This window comes from Silurus meridionalis, chromosome 10 (assembly GCF_014805685.1).
Source record: "Silurus meridionalis isolate SWU-2019-XX chromosome 10, ASM1480568v1, whole genome shotgun sequence".
Taxonomy (NCBI): domain Eukaryota; kingdom Metazoa; phylum Chordata; class Actinopteri; order Siluriformes; family Siluridae; genus Silurus; species Silurus meridionalis.
The window spans coordinates 28,693,441-28,705,737 of NC_060893.1; the positions used below are offsets into that span (position 1 = coordinate 28,693,441).

Here is a 12,297-nt window from a genome sequence, read left to right on the forward strand (position 1 = left end):
TTAATCTGAACCATTTCAGTCATTAATATGAACACACTCCATTTCAGTCATTAATATGAACACACTCCATTTCAGTCATTTATCTGAACACACTCCATTTCAGTCATTAATCTGAACACACTCCATTTCAGTCATTAATCTGAACACACTCCATTTCAGTCATTAATCTGAACACACTCCATTTCAGTCATTTATCTGAACACACTCCATTTCCGTCATTAATCTGAACACACTCCATTTCAGTCGTTAATCTGAACACACTCCATTTCAGTCAATAATCTGAACACACTCCATTTCAGGCAGTAATCTGAACACACTCCATTTCAGTCAATAATCTGAACACACTCCATTTCAGTCATTAATCTGAACACACTCCATTTCAGTCATTAATCTGAACACACTCCATTTCAGTCATTAATCTGAACACACTCCATTTCAGTCATTAATATGAACACACCATTTCCGCATTAATCTGAACACACTCCATTTCAGTCATTTATCTGAACACACTCCATTTCCGTCATTAATCTGAACACACTCCATTTCAGTCATTTATCTGAACACAATCCATTTCAGTCATTAATCTGAACACACTCCATTTCAGTCATTAATCTGAACACACTCCATTTCAGTCATTTATCTGAACACACTCCATTTCAGTCATTAATCTGAACACACTCCATTTCAGTCATTTATCTGAACACAATCCATTTCAGTCATTAGTAAACAGGTTTCTTACGGCCCACAGACAGTTTGGTTCCTCTACTAAAAGTGATCCACACTGATACAAACAGGTTCAGTGTCTGTAAATAAAATCTCTGCTGCTCTAAACTCACTGCTCTCTCCATCATTTTGTCAGGAATCCACCTGCCACGCCTCCTTCAGAGGCTGCCATTGCCTCTGCGCGCTCCCAAGCGTGCAGCGCGCATCACGCACAGCTGAAGCACATTATTCACTCATCCCTGCCTCCATATAAACCGCTCACTCGCCCCCACTCCCTGTCGGTTATTGCATGTTCATGCCCTCCACGTAGTATGTATCCCTTCGTCATGCCTCGCCTCGGACGCTCTCTCTCTCTCTCTCTCTCTCTCTCTCTCTCTCTCTCTCTCTCTCTCTCTCTCACTGGCGTGGACTGCACTTCTTCCCAGGCTCACTATTATCCCTTTTCCCGGACTCTGGTCTGACTATCCTGCTACGCAGGTGTTTTGTTTCTCGTCACGCTCAGCACCGCATTCCTCTCTGCTGCCACGCCTTCTTCCCAGCGCCTGTTGTGGATTTCATAACACGTTTTTTCGTTCACAGGAATAGAGATGCGCTATCTGTGTGTATACTTCCTGCCTTTTGTTTAATAAAGTTTGTTTGCAGCTCCCTTTCCGCATTTACACATTTACACATCTTATTACAAAACAGCTACACAACACCAACTTCTGTTCACATCAGCTGATCTCTACACACACTTTCTGCCTGCTTTTATTCCTTTTTACTGATTTTTCTTCAGAAACACTGAGATGAATCAGTCAAAACTGAAGATGCAGCAAGTGTAAGACACAAATATACAAACTAAAAGCTGAAAAGACACAAAATGTAGATCTGCAGTTGTACATGTTTTACCCATAATGCCTCAGTGAGTAAAAATGCTGATGCATTAATGAGAAATCTATAATATACTGTATGACTGTGTGGAGCTGAAGTGAGAATAATTCCTCCAGTCTTTTTGTAGACTGATAAAACATTATGAAATTATATAAGTCCCACAAGAATCTAGACATTGAAAGTGTGTGTTTACTCACTGCCAACATGCTGCTTCTTCGAAAGAACCTTTTTGTTATTTCAACCATATATTCACAAAGTGAAACGAGACAACGTTTCTCCAGAACCCCGGTGTGACATTACACAACATAACGAGACATCACACAACACAGAGCTAAGGACTTAAATAAGATGTCCTAGTCAAGTAGGTGGTAGCTCAGTGGTTAAGGCTTGGATCGGAAGGTCACAGGTTAAAATCCCATCAACACCGAGCTGCCACTTAACCATCCCCTGCTCAGTTGTAAGTCTCTGGATAATGGCATCTGCCAACAGCCATAAATGTGAATGAAAATGTAAATGTAAATGTAAATGTAAATGTAAATGTAAATGTAAATGTAAATGTAATCTAAACACACTCCATTTAGTCATTAAACTGAACAAACTCCATTTCAATCATTAATCTAAACACACTCCATTTAGTCATTAAACTGAACAAACTCCATTTCAATCATTAATCTAAACACACTCCATTTAGTCATTAAACTGAACAAACTCCATTTCAATCATTAATCTGAACACACTCCATTTCAATCATTAATCTAAACACACTCCATTTCAATCATTAATCTAAACACACTCCATTTCAGTCATTAATCTGAACACACTCCATTTAGTCATTAAACTGAACAAACTCCATTTCAATCATTAATCTGAACACACTCCATTTCAATCATTAATCTGAACACACTCCATTTCAATCATTAATCTGAACACACTCCATTTAGTCATTAAACTGAACAAACTCCATTTCAATCATTAATCTAAACACACTCCATTTCAATCATTAATCTGAACACACTCCATTTCAATCATTAATCTGAACACACTCCATTTCAATCATTAATCTGAACACACTCCATTTAGTCATTAAACTGAACAAACTCCATTTCAATCATTAATCTGAACACACTCCATTTAGTCATTAAACTGAACAAACTCCATTTCAATCATTAATCTGAACACACTCCATTTCAATCATTAATCTGAACACACTCCATTTCAATCATTAATCTGAACACACTCCATTTCAATCATTAATCTGAACACACTCCATTTCAATCATTAATCTAAACACACTCCATTTAGTCATTAAACTGAACAAACTCCATTTCAATCATTAATCTGAACACACTCCATTTCAATCATTAATCTGAACACACTCCATTTAGTCATTAAACTGAACAAACTCCATTTCAATCATTAATCTGAACACACTCCATTTCAATCATTAATCTGAACACACTCCATTTCAATCATTAATCTGAACACACTCCATTTAGTCATTAAACTGAACAAACTCCATTTCAATCATTAATCTAAACACACTCCATTTAGTCATTAAACTGAACAAACTCCATTTCAATCATTAATCTAAACACACTCCATTTAGTCATTAAACTGAACAAACTCCATTTCAATCATTAATCTAAACACACTCCATTTCAATCATTAATCTGAACACACTCCATTTCAATCATTAATCTGAACACACTCCATTTCAATCATTAATCTGAACACACTCCATTTAGTCATTAAACTGAACAAACTCCATTTCAATCATTAATCTGAACACACTCCATTTCAATCATTAATCTAAACACACTCCATTTAGTCATTAAACTGAACAAACTCCATTTCAATCATTAATCTAAACACACTCCATTTCAATCATTAATCTGAACACACTCCATTTCAATCATTAATCTGAACACACTCCATTTCAATCATTAATCTGAACACACTCCATTTCAATCATTAATCTAAACACACTCCATTTCAATCATTAATCTGAACACACTCCATTTCAATCATTAATCTAAACACACTCCATTTCAATCATTAATCTAAACACACTCCATTTCAATCATTAATCTAAACACACTCCATTTAGTCATTAAACTGAACAAACTCCATTTCAATCATTAATCTAAACACACTCCATTTCAATCATTAATCTGAACACACTCCATTTAGTCATTAAACTGAACAAACTCCATTTCAATCATTAATCTGAACACACTCCATTTCAATCATTAATCTAAACACACTCCATTTAGTCATTAAACTGAACAAACTCCATTTCAATCATTAATCTGAACACACTCCATTTAGTCATTAAACTGAACAAACTCCATTTCAATCATTAATCTGAACACACTCCATTTCAATCATTAATCTAAACACACTCCATTTAGTCATTAAACTGAACAAACTCCATTTCAATCATTAATCTGAACACACTCCATTTAGTCATTAAACTGAACAAACTCCATTTCAATCATTAATCTGAACACACTCCATTTAGTCATTAAACTGAACAAACTCCATTTCAATCATTAATCTAAACACACTCCATTTAGTCATTAAACTGAACAAACTCCATTTCAATCATTAATCTGAACACACTCCATTTCAATCATTAATCTGAACACACTCCATTTAGTCATTAAACTGAACAAACTCCATTTCAATCATTAATCTGAACACACTCCATTTAATTTAAGAAAATATAAAATATGTACTTACTCAGGATGATTCTCGGTCGAACTCAAAATCCTCTACCATGTGAGTTTCCAGTGAAGGCATGATGCAGCCACACTCCTCAAAATAATCAAACAATATATTTTCAGTATTTTGATGAATACACTTGAACAATATATATTTGTTATCATGCATTATACATATAGCATGTATAGCGATTGTGTCCGCTCACAGCTCATTAATCTGTGCCTCTACTTGGTTTCACATGATTTATATTCATTGGAAACATATGTTTTTTATTTCACTTATTATATATTATATATTATTCGACTTATTCTAAAACTACACACTTTAAGCTGTCTAAAGATATATTTTTATTTCCTATGTGGTTAAGGTCTTAGTTTTTACTCTGTATAACCTCTTTACAAAAAAAAAAAAAAAAGAAAACAAAGAAAAAAAAACATTAACAGTCAAATAAGTTGTTTTATCCGAGATTTGCACAAAGCAGCAATGAGGAAGATTTTCTTCAGAGTAACAACAGAATCTTGAGATCTGCATGGAGATGGAAAATCTGAGCCTACATCTGTAATTTTACCTATATTTATACTTTTATACAATGTTATATGTTTATTGCCTGTTTGTTTTATAAAAGAAATGCTTGAAAAGTGTGTGTGTGTGTGTGTGTGTGTGTGTGTGTGTGTGTGTGTGTGTGTGTGTGTGTGTGTGTGTGTGTGTGTGTGTGTGTGTGTGTGTGTGTGTGTGTGTGTGTGTGTGTGTGTGTGTGTGTGTGTGTGTGTGTGTGTGTGTGTGTGTGTGTGTGTGTGTGTGTGTGTGTGTGTGTGTGTGTGTGTGTGTGTGTGTGTGTGTGTGTGTGTGTGTGTGTGTGTGTGTGTGTGTGTGTGTGTGTGTGTGTGTGTGTGTGTGTGTGTGTGTGTGTGTGTGTGTGTGTGTGTGTGTGTGTGTGTGTGTGTGTGTGTGTGTGTGTGTGTGTGTGTGTGTGTGTGTGTGTGTGTGTGTGTGTGTGTGTGTGTGTGTGTGTGTGTGTGTGTGTGTGTGTGTGTGTGTGTGTGTGTGTGTGTGTGTGTGTGTGTGTGTGTGTGTGTGTGTGTGTGTGTGTGTGTGTGTGTGTGTGTGTGTGTGTGTGTGTGTGTGTGTGTGTGTGTGTGTGTGTGTGTGTGTGTGTGTGTGTGTGTGTGTGTGTGTGTGTGTGTGTGTGTGTGTGTGTGTGTGTGTGTGTGTGTGTGTGTGTGTGTGTGTGTGTGTGTGTGTGTGTGTGTGTGTGTGTGTGTGTGTGTGTGTGTGTGTGTGTGTGTGTGTGTGTGTGTGTGTGTGTGTGTGTGTGTGTGTGTGTGTGTGTGTGTGTGTGTGTGTGTGTGTGTGTGTGTGTGTGTGTGTGTGTGTGTGTGTGTGTGTGTGTGTGTGTGTGTGTGTGTGTGTGTGTGTGTGTGTGTGTGTGTGTGTCACTGACAAAAAACTTGAATGAACGCATGAAAGTGGGGGTGGAGGGGGATATCCATACATCCCAGTTAAATAAAACAGTTTATAGGTCAAGTCAAATAGTAAAATAAAGTAAACTATAACAATGATCCCTCCAGATCTGCTCCTTTACCTCTTTTTCCTGAGAGAAACCTATTAACATAAGGTTTGACTCAACAAATATGTTTTTAACCCCTTAGCCTTCAGCGCCGCACCAGGCGACCGATATCCCATTGTTATCAGGTGTTAATGTTTAGCAATAGATTAAATAGAAAGGGACAACAGTAACCATGACTAACTATACTTTATTCTAAAGCTCTAAGCCTTAAGCAGCGATTTCGTATGGAAAACGTATAACGAATGTATTTGTTGAATTTGTGTAAGCAGTACACACAAACAACATGCATAAAAAAATGCACTACTTACATAATTATTGTAATAACAAGTCACAAACACATCCACTGCTGCTAATCCTGGTTATTTAGAAAAGATAAGGCTCCACTGAACAACATGCCGTAAAGCATTTTTGCTCCAACCAAACAATAGTGTTGTAATTTAGATGGTTATTGTTTTGTCTAAGTCACAGTACTTCAGGGTTGTATAGTTTGTATATGTTTCTGAAAAATTTCATCTTTGTGATAAAAAACAAAACAAATATGGCTTGTAGAATATAGTGTTTCAAAACAAATGAGTTTAACCCACTAAATGACCCAATAAAAAAAACAACAATCAAAGAAAGGCGGAATCTCAGGATTGAGCATACACTGTATTTGCAGGTGTTGTGACATTTTGTTATGCACCACCTATAATTTCAAACCTTTTATTTTCAGCCAATAGCATTATTGCAACAAAATTATTGATGGAAAATGTAGCTAATAAATGCAGAATTCTAACGATATATGGAAGTTTTTATTTCCTATGTGGTTAAGGTCTTAGTTTTATTACTTTTTAAAAACTCTTAGTGGTCAAAGAGAGGTGCAGGTTCACGTGCACTGTGAAACACCAGGAAGTGGATGCAGCTCTCGGTTCTGCACAAACAGCTGTTTATGCTGAAAATGTAGGCAATGAGTGCAGGATTCTAACGATATATGGGAGGTTTTTATTCTCCATGTGGGCGAGTTCTTAGTTTTTTTACTCTGTATAACCTCTTTACAAAAAAAAAAAAAAGAAAACAAAGAAAAAAAAACATTAACAGTCAAATAAGTTGTTTTATCCGAGATTTGCACAAAGCAGCAATGAGGAAGATTTTCTTGGGGGCAGAGTAACAACAGAATCTTGGAGATCTGCATGGAGATGGAAAATCTGAGCCTACATCTGTAATTTTACCTATATTTATACTTTTATACAATGTTATATGTTTATTGCCTGTTTGTTTTTATAAAAGAAATGCTTGAAAAGTGTGTGTGTGTGTGTGTGTGTGTGTGTGTGTGTGTGTGTGAATTGTTGAGATTGGAATGGCCGGACAATAATATGAATGGTCATGAGTGTAAAACAATAGCTTGTCTGGCTACCTGGTCATCAATATGAATGTCAAATCAATATCAATAGCCCCAAACATGTATAACAAAAATCTTTATTGGTGAGCCATCCATTTATATGCAGACTGTACGAATAGAGCACTCAAGGCCTGCGGGCCACATCTGGCCCAATCTACAATTGTATTCATCCCACAAGATCCTTTTATATAGTTTTATTATTATTACAGTTATTAATGGTCCGGCAATATGAAATGCTGATAACACAAACTACAGGTCCCATAATGCAGCGCTTCAGCTGCCTTGCCGAACGCTAGGCTACCTGGGAACATTCCACCGTCAATCAAGTTAAGCTTCTGTTGATGTATTTTACACTACTGTAATGTTACTGTGAAGCCCCTCACAATGGTAAAGATAAAAGTTGTTTCTGAAAACCAATGGGATTCTGAGTAGATGTTAACTGACACTGCCGGTAAACCCGTGTGTCTTATTTGTGGAGTGAATGAGGCTGTAATTAAGGAATTGAATCTAAGACGGCACTACGAGACAAAACATCAGGATTAGCTAAAAAACCTAAATGCAGAGCAGAAGATACAGAATGCAGAAGAGTTAAAGAAGAATCTGACATTTCAGCAGAAGTTTTTCACCAGAGGAAAATCACAAAGTGAAGCTGGTGTGAAAGCAGAGGAGATCAGAGTCACATCAGCCCGAGGGAGAGTTTCTGAAGAGCTGCATGATGAAGGTCTGGTGTTTGACTGGAGATATTTTTATGAAGAGCAAAATATTTTAGGTTATTTAAAGTTTAAGTTTATTTAAGTTTTATTCTTTAATGGCATAAGAGCAAAGAAATCTGTTCTGATTTGTTGTTATTTTAATGTTTACTTAAAAGAGTTTTTATTTATTTTTTCAGGGTTTTTTCACATGTTCATATTTCTAACTTGTATAATTTTAACAGGAGATATTTTTATGGAGAGCAAAATATTTTAAGTTATTTAAAGTTTAAGTTGATTTATTCTGGAATAATATTCCTGTCTGTTTTTATTCATATTTATGTTCAAAAAACATTTTGTTTTAGTGTGTTCAATAAATCCTGTTCGGCCCGCGACCTAAAGTGTGCTTTGAGTTTTGCCCCCCCTTTGTAATTAAGTTTAACACCCCTGGAATAGAGTATGATATTTATTAAATTATTAAATTGTCTTACTATAAATTTAGAGTCTTTTTTTTAATCATCATTGGCTGTTGAGTGTGTGAATGCTAGTGTGGTGCTTCTATTTGTATTGAAGAAAAAAAAATTAATTATGCTTAATATCGACTGTAAATGTAGAAAGACATATTGATCTATCATCACTAAGTGCTTTTTAAACACTATGGAGACACTCCTTCCATGCTGTTCGAAATACTATCAAAATAATTAGATCATATTTATGTTTAAATGGTTCCTTTCACTCAGTAGCACAGAGCAGTGAAATGAGAGGGAGATTTACATGAAGACGGCTGAATGATCCTCTTTCTCCCAAAATAGAGCACCACTTTCACCAGATGTTCAACTTCCTTCAGCCAAACTCACTGAAGCACAACACACAGCACTGAATGTACAGCTAAACACACTCTCTCATCACACTGATAATGACTACTAACTCTAATAAAACACACCCAATGTCCAAAATGAAGCTTTATTTCAGCAGAGCAAAACTACAGGAAGAGCAACAGGACAGTGAAGAGAGTAAAGACAGGAATATCAGCATTGTGTAGAATTGAAACTCTATTGTAGATGGATGTGTGAGCAGCTCAGTGTTTAATTCTATCTTGGAGCTGTTAGTCTTCACACTGGCTCTTTCTGAACGTGACCGGATGATTGACACTGTCATGGGAGACGGTACAGACAAACTCCTCCCCCTTTTCCCAGACCGCTTTGCTGAGGGTCAGGGTGCTGCTGCGTGTGTAACCGTCCTTCTTCTGTTCTTCAGGACTGGTTAGAACCCCTTCATTCACCACTGAGCCGTCCACTGTCCAGCTCACCGTCGCCCCCTGTGGAGAGTAGGCAGACAGCAGGCAGAGCAGTGAGGCCGGTCCCTCAGAGAGCTGCAGAGACGATGGATGGAGCAGAGACACGGAGGGCTTCACAGTGGGACCCTCTGTAAAACACAAAACACACACATTTACACACTTGGACACCATTTCCTTATTACTGCTTCTTCACATCACTGCAGTCACGTAGATTTAATCAGAAGTAGAACATTTACGAGCTACTCGTTATATTGTGGAGCGACTCAGACTTCAATCAGCTTTATTCTGTTTTAGTCACTTCTTACTGATGTGTCATAGAAAGTGCTCCCTGTGTGATAGTAAAAAATGGATCTCATAACAGAAATGTTCACTATTTAACACAAACACACAGCAGCATTTGTCTGTATTTTCCATCAGCACAGAGACTTCAGAATAATGTACACAATACTGCAGATATGAACCAGTGAGCAGGTTTCCACTCACCAACACAAACACACTGGAGATTTATTACATGTTCATTTATTTACATTCACACGTTTCTTATTCATTTTACTACAGAAAGTTTAGAGTTACTCCCAACTTATTACTGTAAACTACACAAATTATAATTAAAGTGGGATTATTTGGAACTAATTAATGATGAATTATGTAATATGTAATTATTTATTTGTGTACATAATTTTGTATAAAATGAAGAATTTTAGAAGTAAAAGTGACTTACTGATGCTGAGTTTTGTTCCTCCACCAAAAGTCCACCACAGTGATACATTCTAATGAAACCGTCGTACAAAAACCTCTGTTACACTACAGTGAACACACACACACACACACACACACACACACTTAATCCTGAGCACAGTGTGCTATACACTGAAAAAGACAGGAGGAGAAATAACACCAAATGATGGATTAGTGATAAGATTTGACTCTGTTACTGGGATTTGTGCATTTAATATTTTGTTCTTTAGAACTTTTGAGGCCCAAAACACAAATTCAATATAACCTTGTTGCTTTCCTGGTCAAAAACAACTAATTAATTAGGATCAGCTGTGATTATTTAATACAGGGCTTTATCATCTTTTAGAATATTTTGAGCATATAGCATTAGGTACAGTAGAATATTTTCTTAGCAGACAGATAAAAAAAAACATAAAATATATAAAAATAGGTTTGAATCTTGAAGATGTTTGGTCTGTTCAGAGGAGATTCTTGACATGACACATCTTATACACTGGCAATAAAATTTCAGCTTTGGTTACAAAATCAGTTCAGATCAATCAGTTCATTTCCTGCTGGTTGCAGTGGAGCTCCAACAGTCCTGTACCTTAGTGGTGAACTTTCTAGGTTTTGTGTTTCAGGGTCTGATTAATGTCTGTTTGGTGTGTGTCATGGACAGTGCCTTTAGTCTGTTGGGAACACTGGGACACCTCACTCACCATGAGACTCATTTATTTTTGTAGATCCAGTCAGGATGTTTCTGCTGATATTCAGTGGCACCTGCAGAATCCTGGAAAAGCTCCTGATCTCCTGATCTATTATGATGTTCACCAGTGCACTGGGGTTCCAGAACGTTTCAGTGGCATTAAATCTAATGTAAGAAAATGTTACCTAAAAATCTCTGGAGTTCAGTCTGAATATGCAGGAGAATATTACTGTCAGAGTGAGAGCAGACTGTACACACAGTGTTAAAGTGATGTACAAAAACCTCCCTCAGCTTTAGAGGATGAGCTCTGACTCAGAAACAGACAATGATCTTAGAACAGCTGCAGAGCTGCTAAAGGTGCCTTTCACTTTATTATCAAATCACTTTCCCACTCATCACTACATTTGTCCTGATTATTTCAACTCTGCATCAATTTAAAGAATCATGTTCACTATACAGCCTACATTTCTAGAGTTTCCATACAACAGACACATTTCCTATAAATGCACCCAATGTGAGCAGTAAAGTTTGTGATATCAGAGTGATACCATTCTACATATTTCTAATAACAAAGAAGTAGAAAACAGCATTTACAGAGTTAGAGGCTGTTTGCCTGAAATCAGATTAAACATTAAGAATAGTAGAATATTAGTACACACTCCATCACACTACACTACACACTCCAACACACCACACTGTACACACTCCATCACACACTGTACACACTCCATCACACCACACTACACACTCCATCACACCACACTACACACACTCCATCACACCACAATGTACACACTCCATCACACCCACTCCATCACACCACTACACTCCATCACCACACTACACTCCATCACACTCCATCACACCACACTACACACACTCCATCACACAATACTGCAAACACTCCATCACACCACACTGTACACACTCTATCACACCACACTACACACTCCATCACACCACACTACACACTCCATCACACCACACTACACACTCCATTTCAGCACGCTACACACTCCATCACACTATACTGTAAACACTTCATCACACCGCACTGTACACACTTTATCACAGCACACTACACACTCCATCACACAAAACTGTACACATAAAGATAGTAAATAATAATGTTATAATGCTGGTCTCCTTGAAATCTCCTCTGTAGTCAGTTTGAATCCTTATGGAATTAACGTTAAAGCCTGAAATTCTGTAATTTCTCTACGTGCACATTAGAAGTGCACATAGAGAAATGACAGAAGTTCAGGTTTAATATTTTTAAAGAAATCCCCATTGTGACTGAGTGTGAGAATGACAGTAAGATTGGGGGAATGTGGTAAAGATGTTTCCATACTTAGAGGACACTTTGCATTAGCAGCACATGCTTCAGTGCTCTGGGAGTGTTTATAGCGCTGTGACTTTCACACTTCATGACTGAGAGCTGCTGCTACAGAAACTTCACCCACAGCTACCATGACTTTGATCCCCGTCTTCATCTGGACACTGATCCTCTGGACTCAAGGTCAGACACTGCTTCATATTTTATCTCTACAATGATGTGTTCATACAAATACACGTATTGTTTCTGTTCTAATATTTCAGTTTCATGCTGCATTATTGTGTATTTTA

General features: G+C 37.1%; 1 protein-coding gene across 3 annotated transcripts in view; it reads left to right on the forward strand.

Moving 5' to 3' along the window:
* igl4v8 (immunoglobulin light 4 variable 8) overlaps positions 1–12,297 on the forward strand; it is a 74,860-nt gene that overhangs the window by 33,001 nt on the left and 29,562 nt on the right. The gene's annotated exons all lie outside the window — the stretch shown is intronic.